The 16265-nt window shown below is 44.0% G+C and overlaps 1 protein-coding gene across 1 annotated transcript in view; it reads left to right on the top strand.

Moving 5' to 3' along the window:
• The first annotated feature begins 11743 nt into the window (after positions 1-11743).
• UCHL3 (ubiquitin C-terminal hydrolase L3) overlaps positions 11744-16265 on the top strand; it is a 336557-nt gene continuing 332035 nt past the window's right edge. The window contains exon 1 of the mRNA XM_069205275.1: positions 11744-11876. The gene's annotated coding sequence lies outside the window, so the exon portion shown is untranslated. The remainder of the gene's footprint in view (positions 11877-16265) is intronic.

The following is a 16265-nucleotide window of genomic DNA, read 5'->3' as shown; positions in this document are numbered from 1 at the left end:
TCTGCCACTCCTCTCAGCACCACTCTGTGCCACTGCACTCTCTGCCACAGTACACCACTGCACGAGACTCTACTCTGCACCACTCCACTCCACTCTACTAGCACCCCTCTAAGCTACACCACTGTATTCTAAGAAGCTGCATTGCAAGCCACTGACTTCTACTCCTCTGCACTCTACCCTGCATCACTTCACCGTGCACCATTTCACTCTACTTTGAAACACTCTACCCCACTGCACTCTCCACCACTATTTTCAGTGCCACTCTTTTCTGTGCCAGTCTACTTTATACCTCTGCCCCCTATGCCTCTTCCCCCTATGCCATTGCACTCTACACAACTGCACTCTATGCCATTGCACTCTCCTCTGGACTAATGTACTCTGTGCCATTCTACTCTGTGACACTTCACTCTACGCCAGTCTACACCACTGCACTCTGCAAAACTGTACTCTGCAACACTGCACTCTCTGCCGCTGGACTCCGCGACCCTGTACTCTGCACTACTACTACACTCTGTGCCTGTGCCCTGTAAGACATTCTACTCTGAACTCTGCAAGACACAACTCTAACCTTCACCACTGCATTCTATGACACTGCATTCTATGCTGCAGCACTCTGTGCCACTCTTCTCTACACCTCTCCACCCTGCACCACTGCACTGTTTGCCACTGCACTCCTATGCAACACTATAATGTATGTGATTGCATTCTACGACACTGCATTGTAAGCTGCTAAATTCTATACCTCTGCTCTCCATTGGACTTTAGTTGGCAACACACTGTCAGTCCACTCTACTGTACACCATTTCATTGTACTCTACTTTACGAGACTCCACTCTATGCCACTCCAATACAGTGCACTCAACTTCACCATGCAACCTTCAACTCTACGACACTCCACACAACTAACTTTTAGCCATGCTAAACTGCAGCCACGCTGGTGTACAGCATGGCTAAAATACATTGGCAAAGCCAATAGCTCTTGCATAGGTTAGACCTGTTGTCTTTGCCAGTGCTTATTTACATTGTGAATTGATGTCTCTCGGGTACCCTCTCTGCTTGGTACTAAAGGATTGACTAACTTTACATGAATGCCATTGTGGTGCCTCTGAGAGTTCTATGGTGTTTAATACTGTGAACGTTGAAAGCTGGCTATATGCGGCTGAGCCCCCTGCTATCAGTTGTGTTATTATTGAGCTAACATATTCTGAAAATGAACTATAGTCTAGAATATGGCTTGCATGTATGTCAGTCTGCAGCTGACAAGTGTCACTTCAGACAGACTTCTGCGCAGTCTTGCTTGTTAATAAAGAGAAAAGTTTGATGTGATTTTATTTAGCCTGAAAGTTGAGCAGTGGTCCAAAAGTGATAACTTTTGAAGGCACATTGGATCAGGTGAAGCAAAAATGTATCCATAATGGAACTGGTGGTCGGTAGAGATTTCTGCTCTGTGGTTTTGTGTGTGGAGTAACCTATGAAAGGAATTTCACAGATTTCGTCTTACTGAGTGAAAGGCACAACCCTCTAAGCACAGTATATGTTTATTGAGTCAGCCATGGTGCTTAAAGGGGACTAGGTTAGATGGGAGAGGCGAGAGTGAGTCCCGGAAAGTGTTTTCGCTACATCACTTTAATTTACTATTTGTGTTGCATTTTTTTTATTGCTTTTTTTCGTAACATACTAACATACCTGAGTTGGCTCTTCCCACCTTATAAGGAAGGAGAACAACCAAACATAATACCCCTTGCTAGACACAACCCTAACCCACCGCTCTTTAACAATACCGATACAGTATTTAAATGTTTGCCTCTTCCTGTCTCAAACTTTCCGAATATTTCCTGCTGTGTTGGTTACACCATATATCCCTCACCAACTATTTAATTTACTACTTGGGATCTTATCATAAATATTTTCCGAGATGGTCTCCCTGCGACGAGGCGGTCCCACAATGCACTCTGACATTGTGGTGGAGAAACGCGAGTGTGGAGCCTGGGGAACAATAAAGAATTGGATATGGTGTCTCTCCTACTAACTAGTTGCCAGTTTAAGAGATTTTGATTACACACACAACATGCTGGATTTCGGGTCGGAAAGAAGTGGGCCCTTAACCACTGATTGGGTGTGGATCCACGTGAACTGCCAGGAAAAAATATCTCCAGCTTAGCCTGGCTTTCTTCTTTAATGTATGAACCTCCAAGGATACGGAAGTTGCCGTGGCCCCAGGACCACTGTGGCAGATGTCAGTGTTCAGATGTCTAAACTGACTTGGCTGGTCCCATGTGGAGGTCTGGCATTAATGCTCGAAACCAAGTGTGGACTGCCTATAGTCAGAGAGAGCTGTCTGGTAATGTTACCACAGGAAACTCCTCACAAGCATCAAAATATTGTCCTCAGATCTGGATTTTTCGCATTCAAGTTGGAAATACTTCTGTGAATCACTGGAGTGCTCTACAAAATACTACATCAACATTGCCGGTCCAGAACTAAATCTGCTGCCTGCCTCCCCACTTTATAAGTAACCCATGTTTGAACAATTACATTCTTTGGTTTTTACTTTTGCTGTTCTTTGGGCTGGTTATATGCCTCGCCACTATGATTTTCTCTGGAAATGTAGCTCATGCCACTCTACTAAAGATGAGCAGGAAACCATTTCATCCACTACTCGGTTTGCTAAGCACATATTCTGGGTTTTCTGAATTCATCTTGCAGAGCGATTACATAAATGCATTCTCACATTTGATATAGGGCAGGGCGAAATTGGTTATTTTTTTCCTTTAAAAAAATTGGAAATTCTTTAATTTTACAAAATTAAACTTTTCTAGCAAAATGGGCTTTGTTGGTATACTGTATCCTTTTTTTTCCACATAAACGTTCTTCTTGTTTTAACCAGTTTTTGCGAGATGCCAGTAGGAAACTGGTTTGAGTGGAAAATGCCTCTTGACAAGACATTTTTTACTCAAACCAGCCTCCTTTGGTATCTCAGACAACTTTTTAAAGCAAGAGCCCACTCGGATAAACAAGAACTAATTTGAAGACCAGTAATGCAAAATTCTGGAGAAATTTGACAATTTTATGTACGCAAAAGTCTGGGATTTCTCAAATGTACATGTCATCATTAACATTTCTTTCAGATTTAATTTTAAATCAGCACAACAAAAGTCCTTTAAAGCACATATGCAAATAACCAGGGATGCCACATCCATTTAGGCAGAGGAGCGTTGCTCCCCCGCCAGCGGCAGCAGCTGCAAAACCTTTCAAAGAAAAGGATAATAAACAATGTTTATTAACCTTTTCTTTGGAAGGGGTGGGGCAACGGGGGTGATGTGCACTGAGGAAGAGTGCTGTGCACCTCCCCTCAGAGTGCATTTGTATTTGGCCAGCCGTCTCGGGCTGGCCAAACACACATGCGCACAGGGCTGGAGAGAGCCTGCACCGGCTCCCAGTCTGCCTGGGAGCACATAGCCAGGGTGCTCACAGCTAATCCGGACGCTGGTCTGAGCAACATCAGGATTGTCGCAGGGCAGGCTGGGAGCCTGTATCTCCCTGGAGCGATGAGGGAGAGCGGAGCAGCGCGGAGCGAGGGAATTGGTTATATATATATATATATACGTATAAAAAACGTCCATTTTGTGAGCCTCAGCATCTTCCCTGTGTCCTAATACAGCCCAGTGTTCAAGGATTGCAAAAAGACCTAGGTAGGGAGCTCACAGATTTTTCTGGGTAAATAGTATTATTTGTTCAAAAGTGTTTATTTCAGCTACCTGTGTCTGTTTTACTGGGGACTCTCTGTGTTTCAGGCAGCCTGGACTCTTTTAAAGTGGTGTCTTTTTTATTTATTTGTTTTTGCAGTGACTGTGGGAATTGCCTTGCTAGTTTGTGGCACATAAACCCCTCCTCCCCCTTTTTCCTTCTAAGTAAAAAGACTACATACATCTTGCATGTTTTAGGAGACTGTTATAATCTGTTTCTGTGATTGAAGTTGTGTTTAGAAACTGTCTGCCCCCCCTGTTTTTTGCCTTTAAAAAAGCCTGATTTCAGAGTGCGCGTCCAGCAGTATTCCAGTGTTTGTTTTTTAAACAATCTCTCCCTTACCTGGAAATTAGACTCTGCTAGCTTGGAAGTGTCGATTCAGCCTGTCTGTATCCAAGGAGATTCTGAATAGAGCAGCAGATGCCTCCTCCCCGCCCACAGGGACTGGACTTCAGTTAACTTGCTCCTTATATAAGTTCCTATTGGTTGTTGCATATGTTGTTGTGATAGGTTGTTGGGAGATGGTCTTTCCGTTGGTTGCTAGCTCCATGGCTGGGGTTATGATTGGTGGATAGGGCTGAGAATCTGATTGGCTGTTGGTTCGAGGGCTGTGATTTGTGGATAGGGCTGGGATTCTGATTGGTTGCTGGTTTTAGGGCTGGGGCTGTGATTGGTGGTCAGGAATAGGGCTATGATTGGAGATTAGGGCTGTGTCTCCCATTAGTTGGTTGAATCAGGGCTAGAAATTGGATTGGCTAGGGTTAGGACCAGCTTCTTATTGGCCAGTAGGGCTATTTAAGCCTAGGACTCAGGGCATTTTAGCCCAGGCGTTGAGGCAAAGGGAAGTTGCCTGTTTGGGCCTGTTCAGGACTAGGGACTAGGGATTAGGGACTAGGGACAGAAATGCTGCCCAATTCTCAATTGACTTTGAATGGTTTCAGCCCCTACACATCCCTCAACATGCAAACACATATTTTACAAAGACATCCAACTCATGCATCATAAACTGACCACAGACAGATTGCAATGTCCCATCTCCCAACACAATACCCTTTATACAACACATATACACATATCTTCCACAACTACAACAGTCAAACACCTTCATTCTCACGGCAAACACTACTCTGTCCACTCCCACTAACACAACCTGCCATCACCCACACAACACAAAACTACAGTATACATTTCTCTCAGTCTCAGCCTTCCAGATACACACTCTCTGCTCATACTAACCAACAACACTATCCACTGTTTGCGCCACACAGACCACCTGTCATCATAACAATGCCCAAACACTGCCTTCAAACACACCATCTACAAACACTCTTCCCCTCTCTTCACCAATTACACACAACCATACAATCCCCAGATTTCATTCCACCACACATTACCTCTTCCAGTCATCACAACTAACACTAACTCCCCTGACACACATCCATCACCTCTTACACACCTCATACATTCATCTCCAAAACACATCAACACCCCATCTAACACTCAAATTCCACTCACCAGCACTAACTCACATACAAATCCCTCACCAAAAACAACTACACCAATATCCCCTCTCACTATTCCACAAAAACAATACAGACTACACACATCGGCACATCAAAGCAACACAAACTTACATTACACTTATCGTCATACCCACTCCCACCCTCAGGTCTACACAAAGAATACAAATTCCATCCTATCTTCAGCCCTACTTTCTCACTCTTCACAAACACCTACCACAAGCACCCCAACCCAGCAACTTTCTTTCACTCGCCTCTCCTCCATTGCACAATTTAGAGCCTTACATCATGATCCACATGCTCCTCCACCACCCCTAACCCATACTCCATCCACAGTAAACAAACGCAAACAAAATAAAAAACATGCCACTCTTAGCAACCTCGCATCCCCTTGTCTATTACATAATAAGACTACCCTACAAAAAACAGTACACTCTTCATGGCTCTCTCAGCCACCAAGTCCACCACCCACACACACAGACTACACAAAGAATACAAATTCCATCCTATCTTCACCCCTACTTTCTCACTCTTCACAAACACCTACCACAAGCACCCCAACCCAGCAACTTTCTTTCACTCGCCTCTCCTCCATTGCACAATTTAGAGCCTTACATCATGATCCACATGCTCCTCCACAACCCCTAACCCATACTCCATCCACAGTAAACAAATGCAAACAAAATAAAAAACATGCCACTCTTAGCAACCTCGCATCCCCTTGTCTATTACATAATAAGACTACCCTACAAAAAACAGTACACTCTTCATGGCTCTCTCGCCCACCACCCACACACACAGACCGAACAAAATGCCTCCTTAACCTGCTGGAAGAGGAACACTATATTGAAAAGCATGACTGTTGTGAGCCTCAAACAGTTATCACAACTAGCAACACTCCTGCTTCAAGCTCATATTATACTACTTACCCTTCTCCTAAACAAAACAACACTACCACTAACACACCTTTTCTAAACTGCCAGCTCATAAATGCTCAATCACTCTAAAAAAAAAATGCACCACATGTATGACCTACTCACAGACACACAACCTGACCTACTATTCATAACTGAATCCTGGTTGGGAGATGACATGGCCCCAGTGTTGCACGAAGCCGTTCCTCTGGGCTATCAAACCATCACACAAAATCATATAGGCAAGAGAGGAGGTGGACTAGCTATTATATTCAAACAGGCAATGAACCTCAGTAAAACAGACATCTCCATTCAAGGATGTGAAGCCCTCCTTACCAGATGCCACCCTACTCCAACTTCCTCCTGTAACTTTCTCCTCCTTTACAGACCTCCACCTAACAACACATTCCCAGATGCTTTTCTAGACACAGTCTCAAACCTTATTACACTGTACTCCAACCTATGCATTCTTGGGGATGTAAACATTTGGTTTGACAAACCCAATATGCCCCATCCAAAAGCTATCACCACTGGCCTAGTCGCATTGAACCTACATCAGATTGTACACAATCACACACACATCGCTGGACACATCCTAGATGTCATTTTTCTAAGCCTGAACTAGTTACTATTCATAGCATCACTCCAATCACTTGGTCAGACCACCATTTGATAACTTTCCGACATACAACTCCACAAATCAACACACCCCACAACTACTTACATACAGGCACCTATCGACCATGGAGCAAACTCAATTTGGATGACTTAGAAACACAACTAACAGCCAACACAGATCTAGATACAATTAATTATGTGCCAAAACTTTACGAGTGGCTACAGGAAGCTTTTGATATCCTTATACCACTCAGAAAAACTAAACACGACAAAAGAAAACCAACACCTAGGATAAACACAGAACTTAAAAAGATAGAGCAACAAATCAGAAAGTTGCAACTGACCTGGCTCAAAACAGTCAAGACAAACTGCAGCTACACAAACTTAACAGAATATACAAATCATCAATCAAAAAAGTTAAAAAAAAAAAAAAGGTACTACTCAGACAGAATTCAAAATACTGAATCTACAACCAAGGAATTTTATAAACTTCTCAATGAATTTTGAAAACCTACATGCATGGAAGGAAGTCATCCCACTACTCAAGATTTCACAAACAAATTGGCAACTCACTACACAACCAAGGCAGATACATTGGACCCCTATTTAAAACAGAAGAAAACCATCAGCACCAACCTCTTTCCTAAAATACTCTCTAAGAATAAACCACCCAACCTCTACAGTCCTTCCAACAAATATCCCAAGGTGAATTTATGGATTTGGTCAAAGCAAGCAGACCTTCTAGTTGCCCTTCTGACCCTTTCCCACCACAAATCTTCAAGAACATTCTTCTATCTACTTCTGCTGCCACACCTGTAAGAAGAATCATCAACAACTCTTTAACTACAGGGACTTTTCTTGTAGACCTGAAAAAGGCATTCATACGCCCATTATTAAAGAAAACAAACCTAGACCCACAAGACCCCAACAACTACAGAACAATCACAATTGGACCATTCCTGGGCAAATTGATAGAAAGAGCAGCTTTCGCCCAGATGTCACAATTCATTGAAGACAATTCTATACTTTCAGACTCCCAAACTGGATTCCACCCAGGAAGAAGCACTGAATCGGCACTCTTAGCAATCTGGGATGATCTTAAAAACACAATCGACCACAATGGAGTTGCTGCACTACTTCTCTTGGACCTCTCGGCTGCCTTTGATACGGTTGACCATGACACCCTAATTCAAAAACTCCAGGAAGCCGGCATACAAGGGATTGCTCTCGACTGGATTACTTCCTATCTTCAAAAAAGATCTAATATCATCCACTCGCCACCCTTCTCGTCCGAACCCTACCTCACAAAAGTAGGGGTCCCCCAAGGATCAATCATCTCACCTTTGCTTTTCAACATCTACATGATATCTTTACCAGAACTGATCCATGATTTCCATCTCACATGCTACAACTATGCAGATGACACTTAAATACTACTTAAATTAGAATGCCCCAAAAACATTGAAAACTCAGAAATCTTCAGTTGCCTCAGAGCCGTTGATCAGTGGATGACCTGGAGCCATCTCAAACTAAATACCTCCAAAACAGAAATACTCATATGTGGTGACTGGAAAAGTTATGACCCTCTGTGCATCTGGCCTGACGATCTCAGACCACCTCCTCAATTATCCAAGGAAGTTAAAAACCTTGGAATCACCATGGGTTCCAAGTTAACTATGAATGCCCAAGTGGACAAATGAGCACGAACAAGCTTCATCACCTTGAAGACTTTACAACGCATCTTCCCCCACCTCGGACTTCAACACAAGGTGCAAGCTACTGTCTTGCTTGTACTATCCAAACTGGATTATGCCAATGGCCTCTACCATGGATCATCTCTATCTATTATGAAAAAACTACAACGTATCCAGGATTCAGCAGCCAGGCTACTATTACATGTAAAGCCGCAAGCCCACATCTCCCCTGCCTTGAGAGCACTACACTGGTTACCCGTTGCCAGAAGATGCACTTTCAAGCTGCTTTGTATCACCCACAAAGCTATACATGGAACAGGACCGCTTTTTATCAGAAACAAAATAACCAAATACATCCAACAAAGAAACCTCCGCTCAAGATTGGCACCCCGCCTTAGAACACCACCATACAAGAAAAAGACTATAGGTGGTACGTCCTTCTCCGTTCAAGCAGCCAAACTATGGAATTAATTACCCCCAACTATAAGAGCCACAGATAACTTTCTTGTCTTCAGAAAACTACTCAAGAGTTGGCTCTTATCTTCATAACCACCATATTCAAACAACTATGGACTGCATTTGCCTATGTTGATAAATATTTTTTCTGATTATGTGTCTATTTCTAGTTATGTATAGTTCTTTAAAAAATATGTATTGCTACTATGTCATAACAATAAAATACACACACACTCTTTAAACCTGTTTGACTAAGTATAGTTACCCATGGTTCTAATTATGTATTGTATGTACATATATGTGTGTGTATTCATGTGTGTTTGTGTGTATGTGTGTGTGTATATGTATATGTATGTATATATATATATATATGTGTATATGTTGTTTCTGTGCTTGGCATGTTCGTGGGTCATTGCATGGCTCCTGGGTGGGTTGTTATACTAGATATCTATGAATCCCTGCTCTCATCTTATCACACTTATCTACCCATCATCATATGTCATGTCTCTGTCAAACTATCCTCCATTCCCACTCTGACTCATCCCAGATCCTTTCTACTCTACTACTTTCATCTCCTAAATAACTCTGCCTAAGCTTTTCCCTCCGCTTCCACATCTAACTCACCAAACCTCACTCTACTACCATGACCTTCCACACAACCCTACTAAATTCTCCCTCATGTATCTCACCCTGCTACTATGATCTCTCTAACCCTTCCACAGACGCTTCCCTCCTCCATCCCCCTTTACTCATCCCAAGCCTTTGGGTTGAGTAAATGAGGGATATACTCCCAATTAACACTTCTGGATTTCTTTCCTCCTCCACCCCTCCATTACTCCAGTCAATCTAACTAACAAACCTGCGGCTCAAATTAACTCATAATAATACTAAAACTGTACTCATATTTCTTGATACTAATCCATCACTAATTCTTGTTGGGTTCCAGAGTAGCATGCTACTCACCAAAAAGTGCTTCGACGCCTCATTCGGGGTAGTAAGCGCTATATAAATACTATTACATTACAATACAATACAATATATATATATATATATATTTATATTTATATTTTTAAAAAAATTACCTGAGCTCCGCCATCGCCACCACCTCACCCACGCCGCACCGCCCCCAACCTGCCCCTTCCATGCTTCCATGCAGCACGAATAACCCTTGTCTCTTCAACTGCTGAAGTAAATGTCTTGCTCCGATATTACTCCTCTAGCGGACATTAACCTGTATGCGTTTTTCTGACTGCTCATTAAAGCCGTGTTTTTACAATCTATAATTTTTTTAAATTAGTGTGAGAAATTGATTTCGCTAAAAAGAAAGAAGTACTCAATACCATACACACAACACGAAAAGGAACTCAAGCTATCAACTAGACAAGACTGTGCATCATTTTTACTGCATACTGGAAGCTAAAGAATACACGAAAGTGATGGATGGAATGCCTGAATTGATCTCAGCCATTGAAAATTACTTGGGCCGCATCTCAGTCCATCATTATTTTGCAATCCATGCCATCTCAATTTGGACCCAGGCATAGGCAAATGCGTCTTAAACCTGCTCCAATGGGGAACAAACCAGTCCCAGTTGACAGGCCGGTTTCCCCCTCAGCCTTAACCCCAAGCAACTCAGGACCAGTTTGCCCTGAGAAGGGATTATCAGCCAGGTATAGCATAGTTCCAGTGACACCGTGTGCGTGGAACCAAACCATATATATTGCTGGGTGCAAACTGAGGTGGCATGGTTTTCAAAATAATGATGGATTGGGGTGCGACGTGAGCGATTAAAAGTGGCTGAGAATAGTTTGAGCATTCCATCCATCACTTTTTAGTATACTTCTTCAAACCAGAGGCGTTACTGGAGTCAGTGGCTCATGAACTGTTATGAGAAGCTTAGATGTGGAGGATTTGTTTCACAGATATTCATTGAGAAAAGAAAGTTCAAGTTTGTTGAGCCTAGTTATATTTTCATATGAAGACCTGTGAAAAATCCTCCTAATAGATTATCAGTTTTTTTTATGGGCGAGCGCAAAGCACTCTGTCCAATTCTGTAATCTCTCTTTGGGTTTCCAACCACGCCCATGTCACGTCAATCACTTACATTGGTTCGTGGGCTTGCCTTTTAAAATCCGCTTGCTTTCATTTGTGAAAGGCATGCATATGTCAGGCCTTTTCTGGTGTTTAGCCCACCTACACAGCACCAGTAAACTACTAAAAACATATGACATGGTGCCCGGACTACTTTATCTGTTTTTTTTTTCTTTACAATGCTAATAGCTCTAACTCGAGAAAATGCTTGTCATGTTTTGCTAAGTGATGCTTCATACCTAAAAGATGGATGCAATTATCACTCATTTTTGTTGTTGCACCGCCATCTAGTGGCAAATGTGTACATTTTAATTTTGGAAGTATGTATGGTGAACTGAGTAATCATCGCCAGATAATCAAAAATGTAGAGAAATCATTTGTTTTTTCGTTTTCGACTAAAAACTGCAAAATGTAAATTTTTACTGTACATCAAAATAGCTGTTGTTACACAGCCTGTTTTTTCTTGTCCTAGTGCTGCATCTCACCAGGTGCCCGAAAGTCTAAGAAACATACACTCTTAAAACCATAAGCATGAGCTGTTTTAGAATATGATGAGATTTTAAGTGTGAATCTGTGATCCTTTCTGAAATCATTAGCATTGTATGTAGGGGAGATGTGGAAGGTAACCTCTGTGATTGTTCACGTAGAGCATCTATATTTATGAGGCAATATCTGTTTCTTACTTACACATTTCTTGTTTTGGGCAGTTTCTCAAGCAACTTGGAGTACTTTCTAGCTGGCAGTTTGTGGATGTTTATGGACTGGATCCCGAGCTCCTAAGCTTAGTACCAAGACCCGTCTGTGCAGTGCTGCTTCTTTTTCCAGTCACTGAAAAGGTAATTACGCCCCCTACACAATTTCGGTTGATATTAGTACTAAAGTTTGGATGCACAAGGGCAGTTTTAATCATGGTCTTATGTGACAACAAATAAAGACAAAAAAACTGGGAAAGAAGGGAAGTAAATGATTTTTTTTCAAATGAATGAATGCATAGTGGCACTTTCGAAGCTAGAGTGACAAATTAACTTTGAATACTAATGATTTTTATAGTGAGCAAAGGTTACGAAGTATGTTTATTAATGTTTCAACAATATCTTTATTCGGCCAATGTATATGGCCATAAAAGCACAAATAACATTGAAATTTCATATACACATAAAAAGTAAAAAAACAGTTGAAAAGAATCATAGCAAAACCCTTTCAATAAACAGCTAAAGTGCATAAATTTGTTTTAATAAAATAGCAGCAACAAAAAGACTTAAAACATCACCACAGATTTCAACATATATTTCATCCAATAATGATTTTAAATGCATAAGTTCTTCTTAATGTAATAGCAGCAACAATATAGCTAAGGACAGCAGTGCGAATTTCAGCAGAAGACAGACTTTGCAGGAATGTCAGTCCATCTTTATAAGATGTGAAGTGTTTATTTAAAAGAATTGGATGCAAAAAACTCATTCTGAGGGAGTCATACAATGTGCAAAAGAGCATAAAGTGTGCCGTGTATGTTGGGCAGTGACAGCATCACAGGGGCAGCATTGGAGAAATGTATGCCAGGAGCCTCCTATGGGAAAAGCCACTAGAAAGTGACTGTATTAAGTCTTAGCCTGGTAAGATAAAATCTCTGCTCTGGGTTGGGTTATCCAAGTTAGATGTGGTTCTATACATGTGGTTGTAAATATTTGCATGTACCTGATAACTAATGGCATATCCAGAATACCTTCAAGTCTGGTTTCCTCTTTAAAGGATTCATAATCCCCCTCTTCACAAGGCAGTCTGCCACCTTTCACTACAGCCCTTAACACATTTGTGACGAAAGAGGCCCAAAACTCTACATTTAATTTAAACAAGTCAATTGGTACCTCATCAGGCACAGGGGCCTTACCATTTGTGGCACCCATAATAGCTTCAATTACGGAAGCTAAATTTACAAGGTCAGCGTTCCAATTTTTCTCTATAGGCTGGAGATCCAACCCATTTTCATTTTCCATGCCATCCTCGTTCCCCCCATGCCCCCCAGCCCCCAATTGTATGGGTTGAAGACGAGAGAATAATGGTCAATCCAGTCTTGTTCAGGAATGTGGCACACAACCTCTGTAGAAGGGTTGTCTTAAAAAAGGGACGGTTAACTATTACCCAAAATTTTCTAGGGTCTTTCAGCTGTGCCACTTTAGATAGGTCCTCTCAAGCACTCAAACTAATATCATGTTTCCTTCGCTGGAGTGCTTGCTTATTTTTAAGCCTTGCTGCTCTGATATCCATGGTATTACGTGGGAGGAGGATATTTTTTGGCTACCTTGAGAGCTTTTACTGCTGCAGTACATTTATGGCTTCACCATGAGTGACCAACTCCCTCTTTGGGTGGTTTATTTGAAGCAAGCCCGTTTGATATAGCTTTGCAAATACCCGTAAAACTATCCAGGATGTTTACACGATCATGTGTAATGGAGAGGCAGCCCATGATCTCCTTGCGATTTACAGTGACCAGGTTATTAAAAACCTTTTTGGGGTCGATGGAGCCCCACTTTAGGCAAACCCCCTTCTTCACTGAATAACTAAGTAGGGATATAATTATACTGGGCGTACTTCCCAGTAGATAAGGGTGAAATTTAAAAATTACAGGGTTATGGCCGCTATATGGGAATGAGCACACCTCATAACCCGAGAGATGCTGAGCCAAGTCCCTCGATTACAAAACAACATCGATCATCTTTCATCGATCATCATCAGCTTCTAGCAGGTAGGTCGCTTTCTCCTCACCTCCACTACTGCCGACTGCCTTCTTGATTGGATTCCTTATTTTATCTTTCCTCATGTTTTTCGGATCCTCGTCACCGCTGCGTCCCCGCCCCCTTCCTCCTCCTCGAGTCTCCGTTCCGTTCCTTCCCCTGTGGTTTCCCACCTCTGAGCCCTGCTGCCCCACCCCCGCCCTTCCATTGGTCAAGCCCCCCCCTCCTCCCAGCTGCCACTCCCTCCCACCTCCCCTCTTATGCCCTGCTGCCCCGCCCCCCACTGCCCTTCCATTGATCAAGCCCCCCCTCCTCCCAGCTGCCACGCCCTCCCACCTCCCCTCTTATGCCAGCCGCAGCGCGGATGCGCTGCTGGCGCGCCAAAGGCAAGGCCTTCTGTGCCCGTCCGCGCCAAGACCGCACCCAGCGCCAGACCCCGTGGACAACACGCCCCCGTGCCACCAATCACCATTACACTGCCGACAAACTACACACCCTCAATCCAAGACGCTCTTCTATCTGCTTCCAGTCCACACCGACGTGCACCAAAGGACCCTTCTCCTGCAAAGCCTGCAATTTCACCTGCAACCTAACCTCCAAACTCCAAATCAAAGCAACAGACAGCCGCCTAAGATGCATCCTGCTTAACACTCGCTCCGTCCACAAACATGCAATTGAACTCTGGTACCTACTGACCACATACTTGCCCCACGTCGCATTCCTCACCGAAACCTGGATGAATTCGACCTCTGAACCAGACATATCCATAGCCATACCTGAAAACTACAAGATCACCAGAAGAGACCGCAGCAACAGACCAGGTGGAGGAATCGCCATAGTCCACAAAACCACCATAAGAGTCCAACAACTCCCACGACACTATCAAATCCGCTGAGCACCTCCACTTCAAAATCCACATCAACGCCAACAACACACTCAGAGGAACACTGGTATACAGACCCCCTGGCCCTAGACCGCAGTTCTGCGACGACAATGCCCGACACCATCAGCTCCCAATCCCTCGCCTCAACGGACTGCATCCTCCTCGGCGACCTGAACTTCCACCTAGAAAATAACAACAATATCAACACCACCAACCTAATTGACAACCTCGCCAACCTCAGCCTCAAGCAACTCGTCACTTCACCCACCCACTCTGCAGGCCACAAACTCGATCCCATCTTCTCAGCCAGCGACCACGTCTCCTTCAGCCACACCACCGAATTCAGCTGGACAGACCACTACTGCATCCACTTCTATCAGAAACCAGTCACTCACTACCACCGCACACAACCCCCCCGACGCAACTGGGGCAAAATATCAATGGATCAACTGATTTCCACTCTTGCCCGGGCCCCACCCCCGGGACCCCGGGACTCTGGATCCCAACACAGCCACCACCAACCTGCATCGCTGGATAGAAGACTGCGCCAACAGCCTTGCACCGCTCAAAAAAAAACTAACACCCCCCACAGAATCAAGGCCAGCTGGTTCACCCCAGATCTACAGGAATCCAAATGGCTATGTCTCAGAAGGGAAAGAACCTGGCACCTTGACCCTACCAACTCCAACCACATCGCTCTCAAGGATGCCCTACCAAACATCACCAACTGATCCGCACCACCAAAAGGACCCACTTCAAAAACTGCATTGAAACCAACGCTCACAACAGTAAAGAGTTCTTCGGCATCATCAAAGAGCTCTCCACTCCCAGGACCTGCTCCAACGAACCCCCGCCATCACAGGAGTTCTGCAACTCACTCACAACCCACTTCCGTCGAAAGATAGAAGAAATCCACAATAGCTTCAACCACCAGACCCTCCAGCTGACTACAAACACCCACGAACCCAACACTCCAAGCAACACCCACTTCCTCCACACCTGGACCCCCGTCAACATAGAAGACACCCCCAACACCATGGCCTCCACCCACTCCGGATCACCATCGGACCCCTGCCCACACCATATCTTCAATAAAGCAAACATCATCATCGCTCCCCGCCTCTGCAACACCATCAACAGTTCCTTCGAGTCAGCCACCTTCCCAGAGAGATGGGAGCACGCAGAAATCAACGCCCTGCTGAAGAAACCAAAGGCAGACCCAGACGACCCCAAGAACTACCGGCCGATCTCCCTCCTCCCCTTCCCAGCCAAGATCATCAAAAAAAACGTGAACAGCCAACTATCCCGGTTCCTGGAAGACAGCAAGGTACTCAACACCTCCTAATCCGGATTCCGCAAAAACCACAGCATCGAGACCGCACTCATTGCTGCCACAGACGACATCAGGACCATGCTCGATGAAGGAGAAACAGCAGCACTCATCCTCCTGGACCTCTCCGCAGCTTTCGACTCGGTATGTCATCACACTCTCCGCACACGCCTCCACAACGCTGGAATCTGCGACAAGGCACTCGACTGGATCTCGTCATTTCTCACAGGCAGAACCCAGAGAGTCCGCCTCCCACCGTTCCTGTCAGAAGCCACTAGAA

The sequence above is a fragment of the Pleurodeles waltl genome, chromosome 8 (assembly GCF_031143425.1).
Source record: "Pleurodeles waltl isolate 20211129_DDA chromosome 8, aPleWal1.hap1.20221129, whole genome shotgun sequence".
Lineage (NCBI taxonomy): Eukaryota > Metazoa > Chordata > Amphibia > Caudata > Salamandridae > Pleurodeles > Pleurodeles waltl.
Note: the sequence above shows the minus strand (reverse complement) of the source record. Positions and strands in the feature narration are given on the sequence as shown.